Source organism: Sturnus vulgaris, chromosome Z (genome assembly GCF_052056855.1).
Source record: "Sturnus vulgaris isolate bStuVul1 chromosome Z, bStuVul1.hap1, whole genome shotgun sequence".
Lineage (NCBI taxonomy): Eukaryota > Metazoa > Chordata > Aves > Passeriformes > Sturnidae > Sturnus > Sturnus vulgaris.
The window spans coordinates 32,892,157-32,908,948 of record NC_142283.1 but is presented as its reverse complement, the minus strand read 5'-3'; the positions used below and the strand labels follow the sequence as shown (position 1 = coordinate 32,908,948).

At 44.3% G+C, this 16,792-nt stretch overlaps 1 long non-coding RNA gene across 1 annotated transcript in view; it reads right to left on the bottom strand.

Moving 5' to 3' along the window:
- The window catches only part of LOC148219777 (uncharacterized), a 147,845-nt gene extending 131,389 nt beyond the window's left edge, over positions 1 to 16,456 (bottom strand). The window contains exon 1 of the long non-coding RNA XR_015799263.1: positions 16,356 to 16,456. This is a non-coding gene — a long non-coding RNA (uncharacterized LOC148219777). The remainder of the gene's footprint in view (positions 1 to 16,355) is intronic.
- Between the last annotated feature and the right edge of the window lie 336 nt (positions 16,457 to 16,792).

The window sequence follows — 16,792 nt, the reverse complement described above, 5'->3', positions numbered from 1 at the left end:
GGAGCAGGCAATTTCCAAATTGTGGAAGTCAAGCAGGTGAGGCAGGAGGCCAGCTTGGCTGAGCAGGAATCTTCTCTTGGATATAAGGCAAAAAAGAAGATATTTGCCCAGTGGAAGCAAGGCCAGGGGACATGGGAAGAATACAGAGATACTGCTTCCCATTATAGGGAGAAAATTTGTGGGGTCAAACTTAGTTGCAGTTGAAGATGGTCAGAACAGTGGGGGACAATAAAAAGAGATTTTAAAAAATATATATATATTAGTGGTAAAAGGCAGTGTAGAAATAATATCAGCCTGTTACTGGAGGAGGATGGGCCTCTTCCAAACAGGGATAGGGGCAAAGCAGAGGTGTTTAATGCATTCTTTGACTCTGTCTTTAATGCAGGTGGGGGGCCCAGTGCCCTGAGCTGGAGGACCATGACTATGAGAATGATCAACTCCCAGCTTACCCTGAAATTCTGCAGGATCTGCTGCTCCAGCTGGACCCCTACAAATCTATGGGGCGTGGTGGATTCATCCAAGAATCCTCAAAGACCTCTCTGATGTCATTGCAAAACTTCTCCTGATGACTTTTGAGTGGCCTTGGAAATCCAAAGAGGTCCCAGCTGACTGAATGCTACCAGACGTTGTCCTGATTTTCAAGAAGGGTGAGAAAGAGGAGCCCAGAAACTATAGACCTGCCAATCTCACTTCAGTTCCTGTTAAAGTTATGGGGAAGATTATTCTGGAAGGTGTTGAAAAACACCTGAGGGACAACACAGCCACTGGGCCAGCATGGCTTCCTGAGAGGAAAGACCTTCTTGTCAAACTTGATTTCCGTTTGTGACAAGACAACCCATGTAGCTGGTCAAAGGAAACAAGTGGATGTAATATTTCTGGATTTCAGTCAAGTTTTGGATACTGTCTCTCCCAGAATCCCCCTGAACAAAATGTCCAACACAGAGCTACATAAACAAATTATATGTTGGGTGAGCAATTGGCTCATGAGCTGGGCACAAAGGGTTACAGTTGATTGGTAGTCTGTCACTGGTGGGGCTCCACAGGGCTCCATCCTCAGCCCTGTGCTCTTCAGCATCTTCATAAATGACCTGGACACAGAACTGGCATGGATATTGAGGAAGTTTGCAGATGACTGGCAGGAGATATTGACTCTCTTGAAGGAATAGAGGCCTTGCTGAGAGACCTGGACAGATTAGAGGGCTGGGAAATCACTAACTATATGAAGTTCAACAAGGGAAAGTGCTGGATTCTCCGTCAGGAATGGGGCAACCTTGAACGAGATGATGGAGAATGGTGACACAGAAAGTGGCCTGGGGGTCCTGCTCTGTGGAAAGTTGAACATGAGTCATCAGTGCCCTGGCAGCCCGGAGGGCCACCTGTGTCCTGGGGTGCATCAGGCCCAACACTGGCAGCACGGCAAGGGAGGGAATTGTCCTGCTCTGCACTGGGGCAGCCTCACCTCGAGTGCTGGGGACCAGTCTGGGTGATACAGTATAAGAAAGACATTCAGCTGTTAAGAGAGTGCCTAAAGGGTGGCAACAAAGGTACTGAAGGGCTGTGAGGGTAATCCATATGAGGAGTGGCTGAGGTCACATGGTCTGTTCAGCCTAGAGAAGACTGAGGACAGACCTCACTGCAGTCTACAACTTCCTTGTTGGAAGGGAACAGGAGGGGCAGACACTGACATCTAAAATGAGATCACTTGAATTTAAATAGAAGCTCAGTGACAGACTGGGATGCCAGAGCCTAGTTTTAATACCTGCTCTTGCATCCTATCTTTGCTGCATTGTGCATTATTCTAAGTGTGGGAGAGACCCTAATTTATTTCAACCCTTTCTCCAGGAACCAGATTATTTAGTACATATATGCTCCTAGAGAGTGTTCAGGTTTTTTTGTCTAAGATCCTCATGGTGGTTTTTGTCCACTGTTTCTTTCCTTTTCCTGTTTTTTCTCTCCTCTTTACTTGCTGTATTTCTTGTTCAAGATATTTGGGTATTTTACTAGTAGATGTATCAATTATGCAAGAAAGAGATATATTGGCCTTCCATTTGCCTGCTCAGCTTTGTAAAAGGGCAAAGAATTCTACTGTATACTTTCTCCTAATAGAACTTCACCAGATCTGTATTTATCTTCAAGCTGTGTCACCTTGAATTTATTGTGTATTTATAGTGAAACCTTATGTGTCTGTGATGCAACTTGGTTATTTTTGTTGTTTATACCTTGCTCCAGCATGCCTGTCTAAAAGCATTATTATAACATTTTTTGCTATTACATGGTAATGCTATAAATTCCTGACTTTAGATTCCTGCCAGTAGATAGGCTGACCTCGATGTGTTCTTAAGGTTTTTCTCCCTGTGTATGCCAAAGAACTCTATGTACTCTACAGCAGTTACTGTATTCTTTGTCACCAATTTGCCATATTTAAGAGGCTTTTTTTTCCCAAGTGAAAAATGCCCATTCCCATAAAATAACCTCCTTTCAAGTATCTCCAGTTGTCAGTCTAAACCAAGGTGGCTAATGGGCTAGAAATGTAGTCCATTATACTCTGAAATCCACAGTACAAAGTATGGAATTGTCTTGTTACACAGACTCTGGACAGTGCGGATTTTTTTTCTTTAAACTTTATTGAAATTTGGACACAGCATAATGCTCATATGAGAAACGAAATCTCCCAAACAAGGTGACCAACAGCTACATGGATGGCAACAGGAGCCTCTGCTGCAAGCTCCTCTTCAGGGCTGTCCTCTGTTGGACCAGGAGATACTTCCCAAAATATTTTTGGCTCAGTTCTTATACTCTAGCTGATTGTTATTCTGTGTAAGGGCCTCAACACCAGCATGGTTCTTCCTTGTTGATATTCCCTCAATATAGTCAATCTCAACCCCAAGCAAAACCCATAACTGCCTCTGTACAAAAAACTCTCCTATGTGATCATTTCTGTATCAGCAAACGTTTAAAAATACTTTTGACAAATATTTTATTATTGTTCAAACTGACTGGATTTGTAGCAGGAACCACTGAGGGCTCCTTCCACTCTGGAAGTCATTCTCCATGATGAGTGATATACTCAGGAGGAGTCTCCAGAATCATCTATAATTTCCATCAGTAGGGTTTCTGCATGACCTGCTCAGGTTGTGAATTGCGAGGGTGGCCAGCAGTCCAGGGAGTCACTCTTTTCCAAATGCATCCATTGTCTTCATCTAGGTCATTTTCCCATCTCTGCTGATCACCTCCTGCAGATGTCCTGTGCACCCTCAAATTAAGTCAGGTGTACTTGGGTATACCATGTGCACAAGCTGATAACCAGCTGCACCACACATATCACTTCATGTCAGGCTTGATTTTTCATACCTGTCTCTCATTTCTAGTTTAAATTTCTAGTTTAAATATAACATGATATTTTTGATTAGAATCATAATATTTTCTCCTTCTGCGTCTCTGCCACATCCTGACTTCATATGGGGAACCATATAGAAGTAGTACTTAGCTCCTGTTTTGAAATAGCCTTGTGGGTGTTTATGCATTTTCCATTCTATGTAAACAAGGTCGTACTCCAGACTTGTTAGAGGCATCATGGTATTCCAGATTTGTCTGGGTCTGATTTAATCTTAGCCCATTTTTCTCATTTTACTTTCAGATGCTTGTTTGACACATGTTATCCCTCATCCATTTCAGTCAGTACAGGACTCTTCTATCAATATCCACAGAAAATTTTGCCTCTTCCAGGTTTATGCAAGGCCTCAGTAGTGGTGTTCTCTCACAGTTTATTACTATGGGTGCATCGTTTTCCAATGTGAAATGTCACATATCTTAATAGAAGCTGCATTTCTGTAATATACAGTGAATGCTTTCCTATCACTTGTGTCCTCTTTCAACTAAATTTATTGCAGCATTGCTTGGGTTTAAAGAGATTTTTCATGCAAACATTTTTCTATATTTTATATAAAAGAAATTATTTTTCAATACTTGGGAACCAATAGTCTGGAGAGGATTTTTTTTTCAGCATGTCATATCTAGCTAAAAATGTAAGCTGTTTAGTGGGGTTTTTCTTCCCATCAAAATGAGGGTGCTAACCAATATTGCTCAACTTGAGTAGAGAAGCAGTTGATTTGTTAAAAATATTGTGTGCAGTTTTGACCACCACAATATTAGAGAGGCATTAAGCCATTAGGAATGACCCTTGTGGGTTTCTTCCAGCTCAGCTTAATCTGTGATTCTGTGACTATTGTCTTCTGTCAAATCTGTAAAGCAATGGAGTCCTATGCTTCATGCACAAGATTATGGCACCCTGCTCCTGCTATGATTTATTGTTATTTTGTCCCTCTGTAGTTTCCAAAATTTCTAAACACCCTTCTCTTCCTTATTTTTTTTCTACAAATCTTTTCAGAAATACAGAAAAAAAAAAAAAAAGGATTTTCTGGGCAAGTATTGTTCGGTTTTAAGTCTTTGCAGTGCTCTGAAATTCTGGAGCAAGTTTAGTCAGTTGGATCCGCCTGCTGGACGGCCCTTAAATAGAAAAGCATAATTTAAAGCTTTTTAATAGGGGCTTAGCTCTAAATGTCAGGACACATTCTTGCACAAACACCTCACTCATCTGCCCACTGTACCTCTTTTGCGTCATTGCTTCTGGAGAAACAATTAATTCCCATTGATTCATCCTTGTTGCAAGCAAGAATGCTAGAGTAAATAATACACACTTCAGTAAAATTCTATGGTTTTGAGATCTTGACTGCAGAACTGAGAAAAAGAAAAGCAGTGAAAGGAACAGTAAGGAAATGGGGTATAGTCTTTCAAGACACCTGGCATTTTCCTTGTGTACCACCATGGGTGTTTCAGACCCAGCTTAGTCATCGGATCTGATGACTAAGCTGGTGATGTGCACCTGGGTACATTTCCTCTGAGCTTGTGATGGGGAACTTGGCCCTTCTGTTTCCAGGGAACCTCGCTGTTTTCAAGGAAAATGAGATTTTGTGACAAGAATACACCCACTCAATTCATGTCTAATTTATAGACCTTATTGTACCAAAATTGTCTTCATTTGTTTGTACTCAGGGGATGGAAAGGCATCTGAGAAAGATTCTGCTTTAATTAACATGAAGACTGTTCATTCATGTTCTTTTTTCTCAGAGAGTCAATTAAATTTCTGCTCTCAGAAAATTCTCTGAATTTATGTGAGATTATGCAATAAATTTGCCCTGTGCTGAAGAATGTCTAGACACCAAATGTACACCATAAGAAATGCGGGACGTATGGATTCAGTATGCAAATTAAGAAAATTCTGTTCACTCCATTCTTACCCATAACAGGTACTGCGAAACATCGTGATTAATCAGTAATAGTAGTAAGAACAAGAACAATAGTCCTAGACACTTTAGTACAGCCTTTGTTTCCTCTAGATCCCGCTAGCAACAGTGAAGACGTATATTCACCTATCTTACAGTCTTGTACAAGTCATTATGCAGGCAGCTTGCTATTTGCTCTGCTTACTTGCTTTCTTGCTGAAAGGTTGAGGGCATTCTTCTTATTATATTTGTTATAAAGCTCTTTACCCAAAATGTGGCCTAATCTGAGGCTATATTTCTCCTCTCAGATATTCCTGAAACTGCTCTACCTTTTTCTTCTCACAATCACAGGAAGTATCCTTTCTCACAATCACAGGAAGTACCCTTTCTCATTACTGAGATGATTAGGTTTCTGATCCGCAGTTTTCCACACAAAGGGATAAAATTTAATCTTGTTCACATCACTGACCCAAGCTTTAAGTGTCTCCAACACTGAATGAAGGACGGGTCCTTTGTTAGTCTTTTCAGAGAACTGATTTTCACTCTTAGTGCTTCATGGGTCCCAGAGAAGTCACTTATGCTGGCTGGTAATGGCAAACTTCACTACACTATCCCTGCAACCATAATAAATATAGCTTTAGTTAATTTTCCTCTGTGTCAAACTGCTACACTGCACAGCAAAAATTACTTTAGCAAACTAATCAGGCAAAATGAGAGTAATGCAGAGTCATCCTATTACAACCTTCTTGACTGTAACATCTGAGAGGTGTTAAATGCCATTCTCTCTGCACACTTAAAAATCCTTTTATGCTGCTGTAGCTTTTCAAAGAAAATAACCTATGTTTGTCAGAAATAAGTAAAAAATCAGTATGCTAATCTTTTTGATGTTATTACTGTGTTGAACTGCAAGTAAATATGGGAAGGCACATAATTGCATATTCCTCTTTTAACCAGAACATTAAGATAGTAAAATATTTCAAGTACTCAACATGCCTGAGATGAAAATGGAAGAAGCACTATAAAAAATTCTGGTATGTATAAACCGAATCTTTCTTATGATACTGTCCTTAATAGCCAAATAGCTGTCAAAGGACTGTTTGTTGTAAGCTTATAAGAGAAAAAAGTTCCAAACCCTCATTGACACAGCACAGCTAGTCTGTAGCTGGGCAAATAATTTGGCCATAAATAAGAAATCCAGTTCAGCTAGCCCGGTTCGATAAACAGGTCTCTGGGTAAACAAGAATAGGTTGAATTCAAACCTACACAGGGACCCTCAGCCAATCTCATTCAGCCCTAAATGCAGATGTACCATGGCCTGGAAGCTGGCTGGTGTTTAAGACCCCAACCATTCACCTGTGTAAGCACGGGTGATTCTAAGCCCCTTGTTGGGGGTTGGATTGTTCCCCTTTTCTTTCTGTGGAATTTCTCCCATTGTTATGCTAAGTAATTGTGGCTACACCTTAAAACGACAGATCATGTTCTCTCGTAGGGGGGTGGGTGGAGGGCGAGGTGTGGGGGGAACCGGAAAAGGAAAGGTGGGACGGGGGGTCTGGAGCGGGGCTCTCGCTCTCGCTTGGCTCGTGGAGTGGGAAGACCGCCTGGGCTCCCCTCTGGTATCTCCCCCTGCCATCCCAGCACTGAGATCCACGCTCCCTGACTTTGGACATCGCTCTGCTGCTCTCCCATCTCACCCTACTACCTCCGGACACTCTGCTGAGCACCACGACCGACACCGTGAGGGGGAGTCACTTTCCCCATCCCCTCTCACCCCTGGGCCGCGGCCGCCATCACCCAGCCCTCTTCAACTGTGCGGGACCTGCCCTGCCCCCACAGCACCGGGAACAGCACAGGGAGACGGCCTGCGGCCAGAAGGGACTGGAGCGGAGCTAGACTGTTCTGTTCTGTTGCCAATTTTTATAGCTGTTGTTGTTTTCTGCCTTGTTAGATACCAGTAAAGAACTGTTATTCTTATCCCCATATCTCCTGCCTGAAGGTGTCTGATTTGGACCTAAAATAATTAAAAGGGAGGGGGGTTGCACTCTGCATCGCAGAAAAGGGGCTCCTGCCTTTCCTTAGACCATACCTGTCTTTCAAACCGAGACAGATTTTGGCGCCCGGAACGTGAGGCATTGCCTGAGGGCATTGAGAGAGGGGTAGAAAAGGGGATAACAGTTCTTGAATTACCCAAGCTTGTGGTAGGTGACACCATGCTGTCCAGCTTACCCTGGATTGGCCTCCATGTGGTCACTGCTATATCTCTCCCATTTGTAAGCCCTTTTTTAAACATGAGTTTCATAACCAAGGTTACTGTGGCTATTATCCGGTTTATTGTGTGGGTTGATCAGTTGAGGAATTCATGGATTTTTAATTTTCTCTGGAAGATGGCCACATGGATTCAGAGCTATCGCACTCTAAGTGTGTGTTTCTGGGGCTACTTCAATAATGGTACTTACTGTGAGGAAGTGGCAGCAGGTGAAATTTTTTCTCAACCCATCACAGGGTTTTTGAAGTTCACCCCACCAGTCTTCAAGGGGTTCCAATCCACTTTAAATGCTAATGACATTATATTGTGGCTAGTGTGTGCTTATATCCCTGTTAAACCTGTTCTATCTAACATTCAGAGATAAGGGGAGATTGACTTGGATAACAACCCTGATACCTACCCCAGGGATTAGTGAGGTTACCCCAGAGCCTGATCCTGTCCCAGAGACTAGGAAGGTTACCCCAGAGCCTGATCCTGTCCCAGAGACTAGGGAGGTTACCCCAGAGCCTGATCCTGTCCCAGAGACTAGGGGTGTTACCCCAGAGTTTGACCCTGCCCCACAGCCCACCTCGGAAAGGAACCACCCAGAATGGGTGGGGGTGCTAGCGAAGGAGATACGTGAGATGGGCCAGATGCTGAAGGAGTACCTCTCCCCAGCTGGTGAGAAACCCTCCCCCTGCCTTAAAGAGGGAGACTGATGGTGCAGCAGTGGGACCCACAGATGTTACATCTGTCCAGGTTCCAGCTGAACTGCAAGGGCACTCACAGCCAGCAGCAGTTGCCCCTGTGGAAACTAGGAAGTCTAAGATGAAAACAAGGCACCTAGATAATAAGGGTCAGGAAGGGGGCCCCTCACAACCAGCAGGGGAGCCAGAAGTTGAGATCATCACCAAGTCCCTGTCATACGAGAGTCTCCGTAACCTGCGAAAAGACATTGTACGATGGGGCCGTGAGGCTTTTACAACCTGGTTACTGCGGGTCTGGGACCTTATGGGTACAGGTGTCCAACTGGATGGTACTGAGGCAAGGAATTTGGGAGCCTTGACCCAGGACTCAGGTGTGGACCAGGTATTTGTAAGGGAGACAGGTCTCCTTTCCCTCTGGGAGTGACTTTTAATGAGTGTGAGAGAGAGATTTGTCCACAGGGGAAGAATGCAGGAGTACCACCAGAGAACACGTTGGAATACCCTTGAGGAAGGGATCCAAAAGCTGAGAGAAGTGGCAGTCCTGGAGGTGCTCTTTGGGAGGGATGGACAGCATGACAATGACCTTGACAAGGTCAGGTGCACAGGGCAGATGTTGTGGAATCTGGCAAACCTGGGCCCATCTCAATATACCCCCTTTATTGCAATGATTGATGCTGATACCAACCAAGTGACAGTGGGCTCTGTTGCCAACAGGCTCAGGAATTATCAAAGTATGATGGCTGGCCCAGTGCAGGCTCATGTCTCTGCTGTGGCTAAGGACCTCAGAGAGGAGTTTAAGGAGGAGATGAAGGAGATAAGGGAAGAGGTGAGGAAGATCAGTGCAGCACCAGTGCGAGTCATGGACCCCAAAAGTAAAGCCCAACGCCCCCCAGCTAGGGAGAGAGGGTACACCCCATGTGCTGACCTGTGGTTTTTTCTACGTGACCACGGGGAAGACATGAGAAGGTGGGATGGGAAACCCACTTCTGTCCTGGCAGCACAGGTGTGCCAGCTCAGGGAGGGGAACACCAACAGAAGGAACTCCACTAAAGTGAAGGTAGCCTCAGCCTCCCATGGAGGTGCAGGGTATTACAGAAGGGAGGATGATCTGTCAGATCCCCTTGAAGGAACCTCCAGTATGTATGCCCAGGAGAGAAATAATAACCAGGGCTAGAGGGGCCCTAGCCAGGGAGAGGCACGGGAAAAATGGATCTATTACAAAGACCCAAAGGGACTCAGGTGGGCTTTTGGAATAGCTGCTGTGGCAGCAGAGGGCATTAAGCAGTTGAACACCCTGCCTGGGCTATCAGAAAACCCATCTGCAGTGGGACTTCTCAGGGTGAAAGAGCAACAGGTGCCAATTGCTACCTCAACAGTGCACCGCCGGCAGTACCGGACAAATCGAGATGCCGTGATCCCCATCCACAAGATGATCCGTGAGCTGGAGAGCCAAGGGGTGGTCAGCAAAACCCACTCACCCTTCAACAGCCCCATCTGGCCTGTACGTAAATCTGAAGGAGAATGGAGATTGACCGTGGAGTATCATGCATTGAATGAGGTGACTCCATCGCTGAGTGCTGCTGTGCCAGAAATGCTGGAACTGCAGTACGAGCTGGAGTCCAAGGCAGCAAAGTGGTACGCCACCATTGACATCGCCAATGCATTTTTCTCCATTCCTCTGGCAGCAGAGTGCAGGCCTCAGTTCGCTTTCACCTGGAGGGGTGTGCAATACATGTGGAACTGACTGCCCCAGGGGTGGAAACACAGCCCCACCATCTGTCATGGATTGATCCAGGCTACACTGGAGAAGAGTGGAGCTCCAGAACATCTGCAGTACATTGATGACATCATTGTGTGGGGGAACATGGAAATGGAGGTATTTCAGAAAGGAGAAAAGATCATTGAGATTCTGCTGGGAGCCAGCTTCGCCATTAAAAAGAGCAAAGTCAAAGGGCCTGCCCAAGAGATCCAGTTCCTGGGAGTAAAGGGGCAAGATGGACGGCGCCAGATCCCCAGTGAGGTCATCAATAAGATCACTGCAATGTCTCCACCAACCAGCAAGAAGGAAACACAAGCCTTCCTAGGTGCCATAGGCTTTTGGAGAATGCACATTCCTGAGTACAGCCAGATTGTGAGCCCTCTTTACCTGGTCACCCGCAAGAAGAACGATTTCCACTGGGGCCCTGAGCAGCAGCAAGCCTTTGTCCAGATCAAGCAGGAGATTGCTCATGCAGTAGCCCTTGGCCCTGTCAGGACGGGACCAGATGTGAAGAACGTGCTCTACTCTGCAGCCGGGAACCATGGTCTGTCCTGGAGCCTTTGGCAGAAGGTGCCTGGTGAGGCTCGAGGCCGACCACTGGGGTTCTGGAGTCGAAGCTACAGAGGGTCCGAGGCCAACTACACTCCAACGGAGAGGGAGATCTTGGCCGCCTATGAAGGGGTCCAAGCTGCCTCAGAGGTGGTTGGCACGGAAACACAACTCCTCCTGGCACCCCAACTGCCAGTGCTGGGGTGGATGTTTAAAGGAAAGGTTCCCTCAACCCACCATGCCACTGACGCCACATGGAGCAAATGGATTGCCCTCATCACACAACGTGCCCGTATTGGAAACCCGAATCGCCCTGGGATTTTGGAGATAATTACCAACTGGCCGGAAGGGGAAGACTTTGGTCTGGCCGACGAAGAGGAACAGGAACAAGTGACCCGGGCCGAAGAAGCCCCACCGTATAACCAACTGCCAGCAGATGAAACATGCTATGCTCTTTTCACTGATGGTTCCTGCCGCATCGTGGGGATGAACCGGAAGTGGAAAGCAGCCGTATGGAGCCCCACACGACAGGTCGCACAAGCTACCGAAGGAGAAGGTGGATCGAGTCAACTTGCTGAACTCAAAGCTGTTCAGCTGGCCCTGGACATTGCTGAAAGAGAGAAGTGGCCAAAACTCTACCTTTACACTGATTCATGGATGGTAGCCAATGCTCTGTGGGGATGGCTGGAAAGGTGGAAAAAGGCTGATTGGCAACGTAGGGGAAAACCAATCTGGGCTGCCAATGAATGGAAAGACATTGCCACCCGGATAGCGAAGCTGCCTGTGAAAGTCCGTCATGTAGATGCTCATGTCCCCAAGAGTCGGGCTAATGAGGAACACCGACACAATGAGCAGGTAGATCAGGCTGCACAGATAGAGGTGTCGCAGATAGATTTAGACTGGCAGCACAAGGGAGAGTTGTTCCTGGCTCGATGGGCCCATGATGCCTCAGGTCATCAGGGCAGAGATGCCACCTGTAAGTGGGCACGAGACCGAAGGGTGGATCTAACCATGGACAGTATTTCTCAAGTTATCCATGACTGTGAGACGTGCGCTGCCATCAAGCAAGCCAAGCGGGTGAAGCCCCTCTGGTATGGGGGGCGATGGTCCAAATATAAGTATGGAGAGACCTGGCAGATTGACTATATCACACTGCCTCAAACCCGCCAGGGCAAGCGTTATGTACTGACCATGGTGGAAGCCACCACTGGATGGTTGGAGACCTACCCTGTGCCTCATGCCACTGCTCGGAACACCATCCTGGGCCTGGAAAAACAAGTTCTTTGGAGGCATGGTACCCCTGAGAGAATTGAGTCAGACAATGGGACTCATTTCAAGAACAGCCTTATAAACACCTGGGCTAGAGAACACAGCATTGAGTGGGTGTACCATATCCCCTACCATGCACCAGCTGCAGGGAAAGTTGAACGGTGCAATGGCCTGCTTAAAACCACCTTGAAGGCACTGGGTGGGGGAACTTTCAAGAACTGGGAGATTAATCTACCAAAGGCCACCTGGTTAGTGAACACCCGAGGTTCCACTAACCGAGCAGGCCCTGCCCAATTTGAGCCCTTGGGAATATCAAATGGAGATAAGGTTCCAGTGGTACACATGAGAGGTATGCTAGGAAAAACTGTTTGGGTGAATCCTGCCTCCAGCAAAGACAATCCCATCCATGGAGTTGTATTCGCTCAAGGACCAGGTTGCACCTGGTGGGTGATGCAAAAGAATGGAGAGACCCAATGCATATCCCAAGGAGACCTTGTTTTAGGGTGAAATACCTATAGTACTGTGCCTATGTCTCTAACTGCATGTATGTATATATAATGTAACAGTTTAATTTGATATAGCATATTAGTATGGGAGAAATTCAGGGGTGGATAATGTTGGGGGTTGGATTGTTCCCCTTTTCTTTCTGTGGAATTCCTCCCATTGTTATGCTAAGTAATTGTGGCTACACCTTAAAACGACAGATCATGTTCTCTCGTAGGGGGGTGGGTGGAGGGCGAGGTGTGGGGGGAACCGGAAAAGGAAAGGTGGGACGGGGGGGTCTGGAGCGGGGGACTCTCTCTCTCGCTTGGCTCGTGGAGTGGGAAGACCGCCTGGGCTCCCCTCTGGCATCTCCCCCTGCCATCCCAGCACTGAGATCCACGCTCCCTGCCTTTGGACATCGCTCTGCTGCTCTCCCATCTCACCCTACTATCTCTGGTCACTCTGCTGAGCACCACGACCGACACCGTGAGGGGGAGTCACTTTCCCCATCCCCTCTCACCCCTGGGCCGCGGCCACCATCACCCAGCCCTCTTCAACTGCGCGGGACCTGCCCTGCCCCCACAGCACCGGTAACAGCACAGGGAGACGGCCTGCGGCCAGAAGGGACTTGAGCGGAGCTAGACTGTTCTGTTCTGTTGCCAATTTTTATAGCTGTTGTTGTTTTTTTCTGCCTTTTTAGATACCAGTAAAGAACTGTTATTCTTATCCCCATATCTCCTGCCTGAAGGTGTCTGATTTGGACCTAAAATAATTAAAAGGGAGGGGGGTTGCACTCTGCATCGCAGAAAAGGGGCTCCTGCCTTTCCTTAGACCATACCTGTCTTTCAAACCAAGACACCCCTGTAAAAGGAGGCGTGGCATGGAACAATAAATGAGGCTTTTTGTCGCAAGGATCTCTGGGAGTAATGTCATCTCTGTCTCCAACCAATGGCTTCACATAATACCTCATAAACTTTATTAATATTATAAATAACATCTACATGGTATGAAGACTAAAATATCTAAAATTAAAGACACGCTAATCCTAAAGTACCTTATTTTCAGAATGTCAAATCTCTTATTTGGACAAAGTCAGATCCAGTAGCAGGCAAATGACTGATTTATAATAGCCTTCCTCAAGGTCTAAGCAACATTTTAATTTTTTTTGTTATCTCTTTATGACTGGCCTGATAATTTAAGTCCCTCATTTGCATGAAAATATTATTCTGTATCTTTGCTTCTAATGATAGTTGGTCCAGGCAAATTGTGAAAAAAATATAAAACCTAGCCCCAAGCAACCTGCAGCTTTTGCTTAGAGCAGTATGTAAGGGTAAACAGACAGAAATAGTCATGGTTCTCTCTTATAATTATGTATGTTTAGTGTCTTATTATGTATCCTTGTTCCTTTTGACTAGGTTTGATTGTTGTTTTCCTAGGACTACAGGTAGACTCTTAAAGGAAGAGACCCATTTGAAGTAATGTCAAGCACCCACAGATATTTCACAAATGTGCTTCCCTTTCTTATCAGCTCTTTTTGGAGCTACTAAATAGCAGTAATAATAAAAATGGCCCCTGGCATTCCTGTGAAATTTCTTGACATTCAATGTCAAAACCGAAATTCCCACTTCTTATGTCATTTAGATACATAAACTTAAATTTGTAAATTCTGTAATCCCTTTTAGGTATATGAAATCTAAATGTGTTAATTAAAAAAAAAATCTGGTTGAAAAGCTTGCTAACCTATATACTGACAGCTAAGCTGAGAGAGTTGAAGTTTTGATATATTAGGTTTGTTTTCATTAGAACCTTCTATGTTTTCTTCTCTTCCCCACCCCCCACTGTTTCTGTATGTGTTTTCTTTTCATGCACTAATAAACCTTCAATTGACACTTTTTTCTTTCTTCTTTTTTGCATTGGGGAATAGTCCACAAAATTTGAATTTTATCTTTCCTCAATGATTTCGTGGAAGTTAAAAAGAGCTTCGTAATTCAGTTACATAAACACAGAGAAAGAATTTACAATATTTGAAAGAAAGAAAAAGGAGTCTATATGCTATTCAGGTGTGGGGTTTTTTTAACTTGTGTGGTTTTTTTAACTTGTGTGGTTTTTTTAATATATAAGTGCATATAATCTGAATTGAGTTCAGTGGAAACTTTTCATTTAGGTGTTTCCTTGTCCACACTTACACATACAAAAAAGTTCTTCATAGCAGAGTTTATATGTCAGTCATATTTTAAAACACATACTAGATTTTGTTAAAACAGTTGTTCACATTATAACTAAATTGTGGTCTATAAGATCCGATTTATGCTTGTCCTTACTGCCAATCTAAGCCAAGCCTCTCTTTTTTGCTCCTTTTGATAACTTAGATCTATTGACAACATGGTTCATTGTCTTAGACAGCTGATATAGGACCAAGAATAAGCTCTGAAAGTCAGGCTATCTTAATGCTCTATGTAGTTAGCAGATACTACGCTCCCTTTTTCATTAACAGCTTTCCTGTTCTCTTGTCTGCACTGGTCATAATCATTTTAGCAGCCTTTCTGGAACTCAATTTCCTGTTTCTCCTGTTTTACAGCAGTTGAAAGAAGGCTCTGTGTGAATGTGGGGAAGGACTTTGTTGGACCAGGAAGCAGTGTTAGAGCAGAATAGTGACAAAATCTTTCTCTCAAACATCATACAGAATCACAGATTGAGCTGAGTTGGAAGAGACTCACAAGGATCATCGAGACAAACTCCTGGCCCTACACAAGGACAGCCCCAGGAGTCACGCCATGTGCCTGAGAGCATTGCCCAAGCACTTTTCAAGTTCTATGGGTCAGGGTTGGTGCTGTGAGCACTTCCCTGGGGAGCCTGTTCCAGTGTCCAACCACCCTCTGGGTTCCTGATAGCCAGCCTAAACCTCTCCTGACACAAGTTCAGGCCATTCCCTTTGGTCCTGTCACTGTCACCTCAGAGCAGAGATCAGTGCCTGCCCCTCCCCCTCACAAGGAAGCTGGAACTGCTGTGAGGTCTCCCCTCAGTCTCCTCCAGGCTGAACAGAACAAGTGACCTCAGACACTCTTCATGAGGGTTTCATTGAGGCCTTCACCATCTCCTTAGCCCTCCTTTGGACACTCTCTGTGATCTTAATACCTTCCTTACACTGTGTCATCCAGACCTGCCCCAAGCAATTGAAGTGAGGCTGCCCCAGTGCAGAGCAGAGCAGGACAATCCCCTCCCTTGACCTGGCCTTACAGAAGACAAAGGCTCAGAAAGCAGAATAAAATTATTCTGTCTCATTTTTTCATATGTAGCTTATGTATTTAACCATATTTTAGCCATAAATTAACTGATCACATAGTTTTAATGACCTACCAAGCTACATTTAATACCTGCAGCCGAATCAGAATATTGGTGTGATTGCTGCTCTGACAACTGTTTGTTTAAACAAAAAGTTATGTTTTCCAGACTAATTTTTGAAGTTAAATTCCATGTTTCTTGTTTCTTTCTCTTTGCTATCACTCATCAGGAATACTGTTTCTGAAGGCATGCATTTTTACAACTGAATAAAGGTATGTGTAAAAAACGCAAGAAGGTATTGATGAACATATTCAGAAACTTATTCTTGGAATTTCTGAGATATAGACACTTCCCAGATGGTTTGCTTCACTAATTTATTAAGAATTCATGAAAACTTTTTCACATTTACTTCCCACTTTCGCTTTCACTTTTACTTCCCACTTCCACATCTTGTTATTTTGCTCTGCCTATATCTTTTACAGATGTATCAATAGTACTCTACATGAAATTTCAAAATGCTGTATTCAGACACTTCATTAAATATAGATTATTCACATATTTCTGCTTAAGGAAATAACAAATACTCATTAGAAGGGTTTAGCAAATCCAATTAAAATAAGAAATGCTTGCTGGATCAATGTTATGTGGCTTGTATCATATATATCTGTCATACATAGCTTTCAGCTTCCCAGAAATGGACTGGCTATTATAGATGACAAAACTGTTGAATTTAAAAAAAAAAATTGTACTCTTTGCATGCAATTTTTGGTAAGCAGACTTACCATAATTTGTGGCCTCATTCTCCAGCTACCCTGGCTGTGCCTCTCTGTGCATTGGAAAGAACTAATGTAGAATCTACATCCAGACTGTGCATCCTTTGATCTGCTAAGCTTTTAGTCCTCCTTTCTCCTAGCAACAGGGATGCGAAGGTTCTATACAAAATAAAGTGAAATATAAAATATTAAATTGAGATATCCTATTTTTTTCCACTTTGCTAGCTTTTAATTTTTGCAATTTTTTTCCAAGTTGCTATCAGAGAATGACATGTTTTGTTGGACTGGAGATAATGTGTAAGATTGTTTTAGTTATTAAAATTAGGCTAAATACAAGAAAATAAACAACAGTTAGATTGTGGAGCCAATTTATATCAAATAAAGTTTTATGCATTTTCTTGCTTGCTTGCTTAAATGTGTTTAAATATTTTAAATATTTTGCACAT